Here is a 9522-nt window from a genome sequence, read left to right on the forward strand (position 1 = left end):
ATAGGACTGACTGCAGGACTAAAGAGAATGACCCGGTCAATTCACTCCAGACTTAGTCCCTGTGCCCATGTCTGTCCAGGCGCTCCCAGCTGACGCGGCCAGGAGCACCTCGGACATGACGATGACGGCTACCAGTCGTATTGCACCGTCTGCTGCCAGAAGGCAATGGGTTGCTGCTACTGTGTAGCAATGCAGTACCGTGTCTGCCAGCACCCAGGAGACATACGGTGACGGTTACCTGAGCGGGCTCCATGCTTGCCGTGGTATGGTGTCTGCACAGGTAACTCAGGAAAAAGGCGCGAAACGATTGTCTGCCCTTGCTTTCACGGAGGGAGGGAGGGAACGGGGGCCTGATGATATGTACCCAGAACTACCCGCAACAATGTTTTAGCCCCATCAGGCATTGGGATCTCAACCCAGAATTCCAATGGGCAGCGGAGACTGCGGGAACTGTGGGATAGCTACCCACAGTGCAACGCTCCGGAAGTCGACTCTTGCCTCGGTACTGTGGAAGCACTCCGCCGAGTTAATGCACTTAATGCACTTAGAGCATTTTCTGTGGGGACACACACACTCGAATATATAAAACCGATTTCTAAAAAAACGACTTCTATAAATTCGACCTTATTCCGTAGTGTAGACATACCCTTAGTGTTTGTGCTGATTGAGAGCCCAGGAAACTGAAGTCCTCTAACCACAGACAAGGCACTGCCTGGACAGAGACAATGAGAGGCTTCCCCAAAAAGCCCTGGAGAGTTCGCAAGGTAGTTCATTTTCCATTGCTATTCAGGCCTTGGCCTCTGCTGATAATGCCAACAAAGGGACAGTTATGATGGTGGTTTTTGTGTAAACGCTCTTCCACTTGCACAAGAATGAGACCCCTAAATCATTTCAGATAAGCTACCAAACAGCATTGCATGGTACATTTTCCAGTCACTTTCAATCAGATGCTTGAAGGTGAAGCGCTCCATAACTCATTACCCAACCCTCTGGGCCATCGAGTAACCTTGAAGGCACTCATTTTTCTATACAACTTTATTTTGAAATACAGGTTTGTGTTTAATAAATGTGAGGAAGCTTTAGTGTCATGTAAAAATTTATGTAGATTCCTTAGAAAATAAGAGACAAACAGATAAACGACTTCAACCAGGTTTCACTCCAACTTTTGCTGCTACTACTGCTGCAGTTATCTATGAGCATATTGAGAACAGTCATCTTAACAATTCTGGAGAAATCTTCACTATACTGAAAAGATGCTTTTCTTTGCCTCTTGCTGGAATGGTCACTATTGATGTGACTTATACATCACCTCTCGCTGCTGTTTCTTACTCTATTTTAAAATATTTCTAGGGCATTGTCTGCCTGTAAACCTATCTTTTGAGCTACACAATTGTACTGGAATACACCAGTTTTAACATGTGGAAGGGAAGGGATGCAGTTTCTTCTGGATTTAACAGTTTGGGGGAGTGAAGCGTGGCTGTTGAAGCTGCACCTGCTCTGGTTTTGATGTAATATATTTCATATTTGGGCTTGCGTTCCTCCATTTCCTTTTAATTTTTGCTGAACCACGCATTCTTCTTTTCTGTTTGTTCATTTTAACCCCTGAAACTGCATTTCATTTATCACTGGGTCATACGTTTCTCACAAAGCAGACACCAGACTTCATTGGCTTCCCTGAGCTTTAACTCTCAAATGCTGTCACATTGCAGATGTGTTTTGTTTTCCCTAGCCGACCGCTGCATTTGACCATGGGACAGACTCAGGTCTGGCGCACGTAGGAGCAACTATGCTGAATTCTCTATTGGCCTGGTTTTCAAAAGTGCTCAGCACCAGCTTTCTGAATGGGAGCTTCCGGGTACTGAGGTTTTTTTTACTGAACTTCCCTAAAAAGGAGAAGAGCTCCTTTGAAGATGTGGGTCCATAGCAGGGGTGGGCAAAATACAGCCCGCAAGCTGTTTTAAGCTGGCCCACAAGCTGCACCATGTGGCTCGGCCCCGCTTTGGCTGGAGGACTGGGTCAGAGGATGCACCACATGGCTCAGCCCCGCTCCAGCTGGGGCGCTGGGTCGGAGACTGCACCAGTGGCTTGGCCCCGCTCTGGCCAGGGCGCTGGGTCGGGGGATGCACCATGCGGCTCTCAGAAGCCGCAGCATGGCACTGATCCAGCTCCTACGTGCTCCAATGGCCCCCTCCAGCGCGCCAATGGGAGCTGCAGGGGCAGTGCCTGCGGATGGGGCAGCATGCAGAGACGCCTGGCCGCGCCGCCGCATAGGAACCGGAGAAGGGACGTGCCACTGCTTCCGGGAGCTGCTTGAGGTAAGCGCCACCCGAAGCCTGCAGCCCTGAGCCTCTCCACACGCCCCAACCCTCTGCCCCAGCCCTGATCCCCCTCCCATTCTACAAACCACTCGATCGCAGCCTGGAGCACCCTCCTGCACCCCAAACCTCTCATCCCCAGCCCCACCCCAGAGTCCACACCCCCAGCCAAAACCTGCACCCCTTCCCACACCCCTGCCCCAGTCCTGATCCCCCTCCCTCCTTCCCTCCCTCCGAACCCCTCGGTCCCAGCCCAGAGCACCCTCCTACACCCCAAACTCCTCATCCCCAGCCCCACCCCAGAGCCTGCACCCCCTCAAGCACCATAACCCCAACCCCAATTTTGTGAGCATTCATAGCCTGCCATACAATTTCTTTTCCCCAATGTGGCCCTCGGGCCAAAAAGTTTGCCCACCCCTGGGCCATAGGTTTAATAGACAAGAGTATTTTATCCCCTGTATTTGCTCCACTAGGTGGCACCCAAAACTAAATTTTAATTCCTTGAAATACATTATTTTTATTGGATTAGCAGAAATAAGAACAGGAAAACTGTCTCTTTTACTTGTGAACCTGCCCCTATTGGTTATCAGTTTTATTGTGCCAGCTGAATCGAACTGTTGTAGGAAGTCACGGTCACAAAGAAAGAAGAGATCTCTTGGGCCAATCTCTGGATGATTTGAAATATCAGGGCAGACCTTGAACTGGATTCTCTTCACTGGGGAACCAGTGCAGAAAGCAGAGTCACCAGGATGATATGTTCACAGCCACCGGCGTTTCTAACCAGAAAAGTTCCTGCGCTTTGTACACAAGCTTTTTAAGGGTGTTGCTTCATTTCTAGACAGAAGTTGCTTTACTACTCAAGCTTGAAGGCCATGACTGCATATCTCACTCTTGCCAGAACTGTGTGTAGTGGGATGGGGCACAACTGTTCAGCAACTCCCAGAAAGAAGTGAGAGTCTTTTGCCAGCGCAGCTATTTAGCGGCGAGGGCTCCCAAAGGCTGCTGAGGCTGCAGATTCATTTAATGACGGAAGTGCCAATGACAACGGCGGATGTTCTAGAGAAGGCACTACCCTTTTCTCTGCCAGCATTGCCAGTGCCTTACCAGGGATAAGCTTTTGTACTCTGCTTTTTAGCCAAGAGGAAAGACAGTTTTGTGATTAGTGGCTTGGGTCTCAGTGGATCTGGGTTTGTTTTGCAGCTCTGCCATGCACTCCCTATGTGATCTTTGACACATCACATCGGGCCTGGGTCTCGTTTACACTAAGGCTCCTTTGCCATGCGAAAGCAGGGTAGAGTGACCTTGGTGTAAAAAGAAAATTGGGCCCTTAATCTCTGCCTGAGTCCCCCATTGGTGAGATGGAGGTGAGGATAATAATCCTTTCTCCCACCCTTTGCCTACCCTCTCCATTTAGACTGTGATCTCCTCAGGGCAAGAAGTGTCACTCACGATGTGTATGTGCAGTGCTTGGAACAGTGGGGCCACGGCCATTATTGCAGCTGGCGCTTCGAGGGCCTCTACTATAAATAATAATTCATGCAGGGGTTGACGTTGCACTGGTGTTGTGAAAGCTTCCCACCTGTCAATAATGTCAGCCTCGACATTCCAAATATCTCCATGTTTTCCTGCAGGCAGCCCCTGAGGGCTGGGATACCTGCCCCAAACCTCTTCATGGCCTCATTCGAAGCCCACCTAAATATTAATTTCTGCTGCCTCGCCTACGAGAAGTCGGGGGGTAAGGTTAAACCATTAAAACAGCACAAATAATCAAACCATACAGATGTGTGCATGTCTTACTGAGTGACTGTGTGATCTTTTGGGAGAGACACACATTTCCTCTCTCTTCTCTTTTCTGTGTGTTTATGACTCTCATTCACTGTGGGGTGTCAAATCAAGATTGTACGTTCTTCAGGGCAGATTGCATTTTCTCTTGTTTTGCCAAGAACTTTTTGGGGTCTTTCAGATAATAACTGAAAAAGACCATGATTTTAATAACAACTGTAGAGTCGGGATCAGTATGCAGCTTGCACTGGAGCTGAAACAGCCGTCTCAAACCTTCCTGATGGGAAGGACAATCTCTTTTGCCTCTTTATTGTTTAGACAATATCTTTCTGTTCTCTAGGTTTGTGCCCCTCTTCTGTACACTGCCTAATGAACTCTTATGCTGGCCATTCCCATTTTCAGTCTCCTTTATACTGTCACATTAATCTAACTGCTTTCTCTCAAATCCTCCATTTTCTTTTTGTCGAGACTCTCTGTGGGCTTTTCTTTTCTTTACGCTTCACGACTGTTCTTCTCCAATCCAATATATTCATTTTTGCTATGCAGCCAGTACTGCCTCATATTGGAAGAGACGGTTCAAGGTCTGGAGAAACAAGTATCAACCCTGCGTTGCATAAGAGAAACTGAAGATTTCCTGAACAGACGTCAGGATATGCTTCTATGGGCACAATGTTCTGAAGATTCAGAGTAGGCTGCGCAGTGGGGACAGGAGGACGGTGAAGAAATTTGGCAGCATGTGACCTCCAGAAGAAGAAAGGGGAGCATCCATGTACCAGCAGCGCAGATACAGGTAAGCAACCATTTTCATGTTCTCTCCACAGGTACTAATGCGGAGAGTGGACTAGATGATACATCTGAGGGAAGGGAACAGAAGGAGACTCCGCTGATTGGAAGGCATGAGATGCACTGTCCTAGGGATGGGGGTTCCACGACCACCGCTCCCAAGAGAAGGAGGCGGGTGGTGGTGGTCGGGGACTCTCTTCTCAGAGGGACTGAGTCATCTATCTGCTGCCCCGACTGGAAAAACCGAGAAGTCTGCTGCTTGCCAGGAGCTAGGATTCACGATGGGACCATGGGATGGTGTTCCAAGAAGGAGGAGTGCTAGGCAGAAAGATGGGCTCCACCTAACGAAGAGACAGAAGAGCATCTTCGGAAGCAGGCTGGCTAACCTAGTGATGAGGGCTTTAAACTAGGTTCACCAAGGGAAGGAGACCAAAGCCCTGAGGTAAGTGGGGATGTGGGATACTGGGAGGAAGCACGAGCAGGAGAACGCGAAAGGGGAGGGCTTTCTGCCTCACACTAAGAAAGCAGGACAAACAGCAAGTTATCTCGAGTGCTTATGTACAAATGCAAGAAGTCTGGGAAACAAGCAGGGAGAACTGGAAGTCCTGGCACAGTCAAGAAATTATGATATGATTGGAATAACAGAGACTTGGTGGGATAACTCACATGACTGGAGTACTGTCATGGATAGATATAAACTATTCAGGTAGAACGGGCAGGGCAGAAAAGGTGGGGGAGTTGCACTGTATGTAAGAGAGCAGTATGACTGCTCAGAGCTCCGGTATGAAACTGCAGAAAAACCTGAGTGTCTCTGGATTAAGTTTAGAAGCGTGAGCAATAAGGGTGACGTCGTGGTGGGAGTCTGCTATAGACCACCGGACCAGGGGAATGAGGTGGACGAGGCTTTCTTCCAGCAACTAACGGAAGTTACTAGATCGCAGGCCCTGATTCTCATGGGAGACTTCAATCACCCCGATATCTGCTGGGAGAGCAATACAGCGGCGCACAGACAATCTAGGAAGTTTTTGGAAAGTGTAGGGGACAATTTCTTGGTCCAAGTGCTGGAGGAATCAACTAGGGGCAGAGCTCTTCTTGACCTGCTGCTCACAAACCGGGAAGAATTAGTAGGGGAAGCAAAAGTGGATGGGAACCTGGGAGGCAGTGACCATGAGATGGTCGAGTTCAGGATCCTGACACAGGGAAGAAAGGAGAGCAGCAGAATACAGACCCTGGACTTCAGAAAAGCAGACTTTGACAACCTCAGGGATCTGATGGGCAAGATCCCCTGGGAGAATAACATGAGGGGGAAAGGAGTCCAGGAGAGCTGGCTGTATTTTAAAGAATCCTTATTGAGGTTACAGGGACAAACCATCTTGATGTGTAGAAAGAATAGTAAATATGGCAGGCGACCAGCTTGGCTTAACAGTGAAATCCTTGCTGATCTTAAACACAAAAAAGAAGCTTACAAGAAGTGGAAGATTGGACAAATGACCAGGGAAGAGTATAAAAATATTGCTCGGGCATGCAGGAGTGAAATCAGGAAGGCCAAATCACACCTGGAGGTGCAGCTAGCAAGAGATGTTAAGAGTAATAAGAAGGGTTTCTTCAGGTATGTTAGCAACAAGAAGAAAGTCAAGGAAAGTGTGGGCCCCTTACTGAATGAGGGAGGCAACCTAATGACAGAGGATGTGGAAAAAGCTAATGTACTCAATGCTTTTTTTGCCTCTGTCTTCACAAACAAGGCAGCACTGGGCAGCATAGCATGGGGAGGAGGTGACCAGCCCTCTGGGAAGAAAGAAGTGGTTTGGGACTGTTTAGAAAAGCTGGACAAGCACAAGTCCATGGGGACAGATGCGCGGCATCCGAGAGTGCTAAAGGAGTTGGCGGATGTGATTGCAGAGCCATTGCCCATTATCTCTGAAAACTCATGGCGATCCAGGGAAGTCCTGATGACTGGAAAAAGGCTAATGTGTGCCCTTGTTGCCAAGAAGGCCAATGGCATTTTGGGATGTATAAGTAGGGGCATAGCGAGCAGATCGAGGGACGTGATCGTTCCCCTCTATTCGACATTGGTGAGGCCTCATCTGGAGTACTGTGTCCAGTTTTGGGCCCCACACTACAAGAAGGATGTGGATAAATTGGAGAGAGTCCAGCGAAGGGCAACAAAAATGATTAGGGGTCTAGAACACATGACTTATGAGGAGAGGCTGAGGGAGCTGGGATTGTTTAGCCTGCAGAAGAGAAGAATGAGGGAGGATTTGATAGCTGCTTTCAACTACCTGAAAGGGGGTTCCAAAGAGGATGGCTCTAGACTGTTCTCAATGGTAGCAGATGACAGAACGAGGAGTAATGGTCTCAAGTTGCAGTGGGGGAGGTTTAGATTGGATATTAGGAAAAACTTTTTCACTATGAGGGTGGTGAAACACTGGAATGCATTACCTAGGGAGGTGGTAGAATCTCCTTCCTTAGAGGTTTTTAAGGTCAGGCTTGACAAAGCCCTGGCTAGGATGATTTAACTGGGAATTGGTCCTGCTTCGAGCAGGGGGTTGGACTAGATGACCTTCTGGGGTCCCTTCCAACCCTGATATTCTATGATTCTATAATTCTATGATTCTAATGTAGTGCCCATCTTTAAAAAAGGGAAGAAGAAGGATCCTGGGAACTACAGGCCAGTCAGCCTCACGTCAGGCCCTGGAAAAATCATGGAGCAGGTCCTCAAGGAATCAATTCTGAAGCACTTAGAGGAGAGGAAAGTGATCAGGAACAGTCAGCATGGATTCACCAAGGGCAAGTCATGCCTGACTAATCTAATTGCCTTCTATGACGAGATAACTGGCTCGGTGGATGTGTTGTTCCTTGACTTTAGCAAAGCTTTTGACATGGTCTCCCACAGTATTCTTGCCAGTAAGTTAAAGAAGTATGGGCTGGATGAATGGATGATAAGGTGGATAGAAAGCTGGCTAGATCGTCGGGTTCAACGGGTAGTGATCAATGGCTCCTTGTCTAGTTGGCAGCCGGTATCAAGTGGAGTGCCCCAAGGGTCGGTCCTGCGGCTGGTTTTGTTCAATATCTTCATTAATGATCTGGAGGATGGTGTGGATTGCACCCTCAGCAAGTTTGCAGATGACACTAAACTGGGAGGAGAGGTAGATACGCTGGAGGGTAGGGATAGGATACAGAGGGACCTAGACAAATTAGAGGATTGGGCCAAAAGAAATCTGATGAGGTTCAACAAGGACAAATGCAGAGTCCTGCACTTAGGATGGAAGAATCCCATGCACTGCTACAGACTAGGGACCAAATGGCTAGGCAGCAGTTCTGCAGAAAAGGACCTTACAGTGGATGAGAAGATGGATATGAGCCAACAGTTTGCCCTTGTTGCCAAGAAGGCCAATGGCATTTTGGGATGTGTAAGTAGGGGCATTGCCAGCAGATTGAGGGACGTGATCGTTCCTCTCTATTCGACATTGCTGAGGCCTCATCTGGAGTACTATGTCCAGTTTTGGGCCCCACACTACAAGAAGGATGTGGAAAAATTGGAAAACGTCCAGCGGAGGGCAACAAAAATGATTAGGGGACTGGAACACATGACTTATGAGGAGAGGCTGAGGGAACTGGGATTATTTAGTCTGCTGAAGAGAAGAATGAGGGGGGATTTGATAGCTGCTTTCAACTATCTGAAAGGGGGTTCCAAAGAGGATGGATCTTCTCGACTATTCTCAGTGGTAGCAGATGACAGAACGAGGAGTAAAGGTCTCAAGTTGCAGTGGGGAAGGTTTAGGTTGGATACTAGGAAAAACTTTTTCACTAGGAGGGTGGTGAAACACTGGAATGCGTTACCTAGGGAGGTGGTGGAATCTCCTTCCTTAGAGGTTTTTAAGGTCAGGCTTGACAAAGCCCTGGCTGGGATGATTTGGTTGGGGATTGGTCTTGCTTTGAGAAGGGGGTTGGACTAGATGAGTCCAACCCTGATATTCTATGATTCTATGATTCTATACTGCATTTTCAAGGATTTCACTCTCTGCTTTCTAACAGTCTCACATGTGTAGTGCTATTTAATTCCCATGGGGGCTGCTTAGAGCATTTCATTTTGTGGGGCTAAGAGAGTGCATACAACCCTGAGAGTATTTTTAATGTATTTATTGTTAACTATAATTCTCTGTGAACTTGAAATAAGCCTTGAGATCATTGTCTCCTTCTATTTGAATTGCTGTAAAGCAGGATGTCCTTTTTTTCCAGCATCACAGTGGTCATCATTTCTGATTCTCTGGTCTGTCCATGATACTCTTCCTTAGCTCTGTTCTAAGCTGTGCGCCCCTGCCTATGGCCATTCCATCAACCAGGGATCACTGAAGAAAGCAACTTGAATGGTCCCTTGGGGCTGTGTGAGCAGCCAGACACAACTTAAAGAAGCCGCAACGAAGTCCAGCTTGTCCTGAAATAATATGGGTTGTCCAGTACCTCTGTGTGGAAACTGTTGAGAAATGATGGACTTTGTATTTGTGACTGCAGTATGTGTGGAATTCTCCTTTGGGACAGTTGAGAACTCGAGGAGGAGGGGATGAAGAATGTGTTAATTTAGCAAGATATGACTTTGGACTCACCAAATACACTCTAGTACATTCCAGTTTTTTCTTCTGAT

Source organism: Caretta caretta, chromosome 6, assembly GCF_965140235.1.
Source record: "Caretta caretta isolate rCarCar2 chromosome 6, rCarCar1.hap1, whole genome shotgun sequence".
Taxonomy (NCBI): domain Eukaryota; kingdom Metazoa; phylum Chordata; order Testudines; family Cheloniidae; genus Caretta; species Caretta caretta.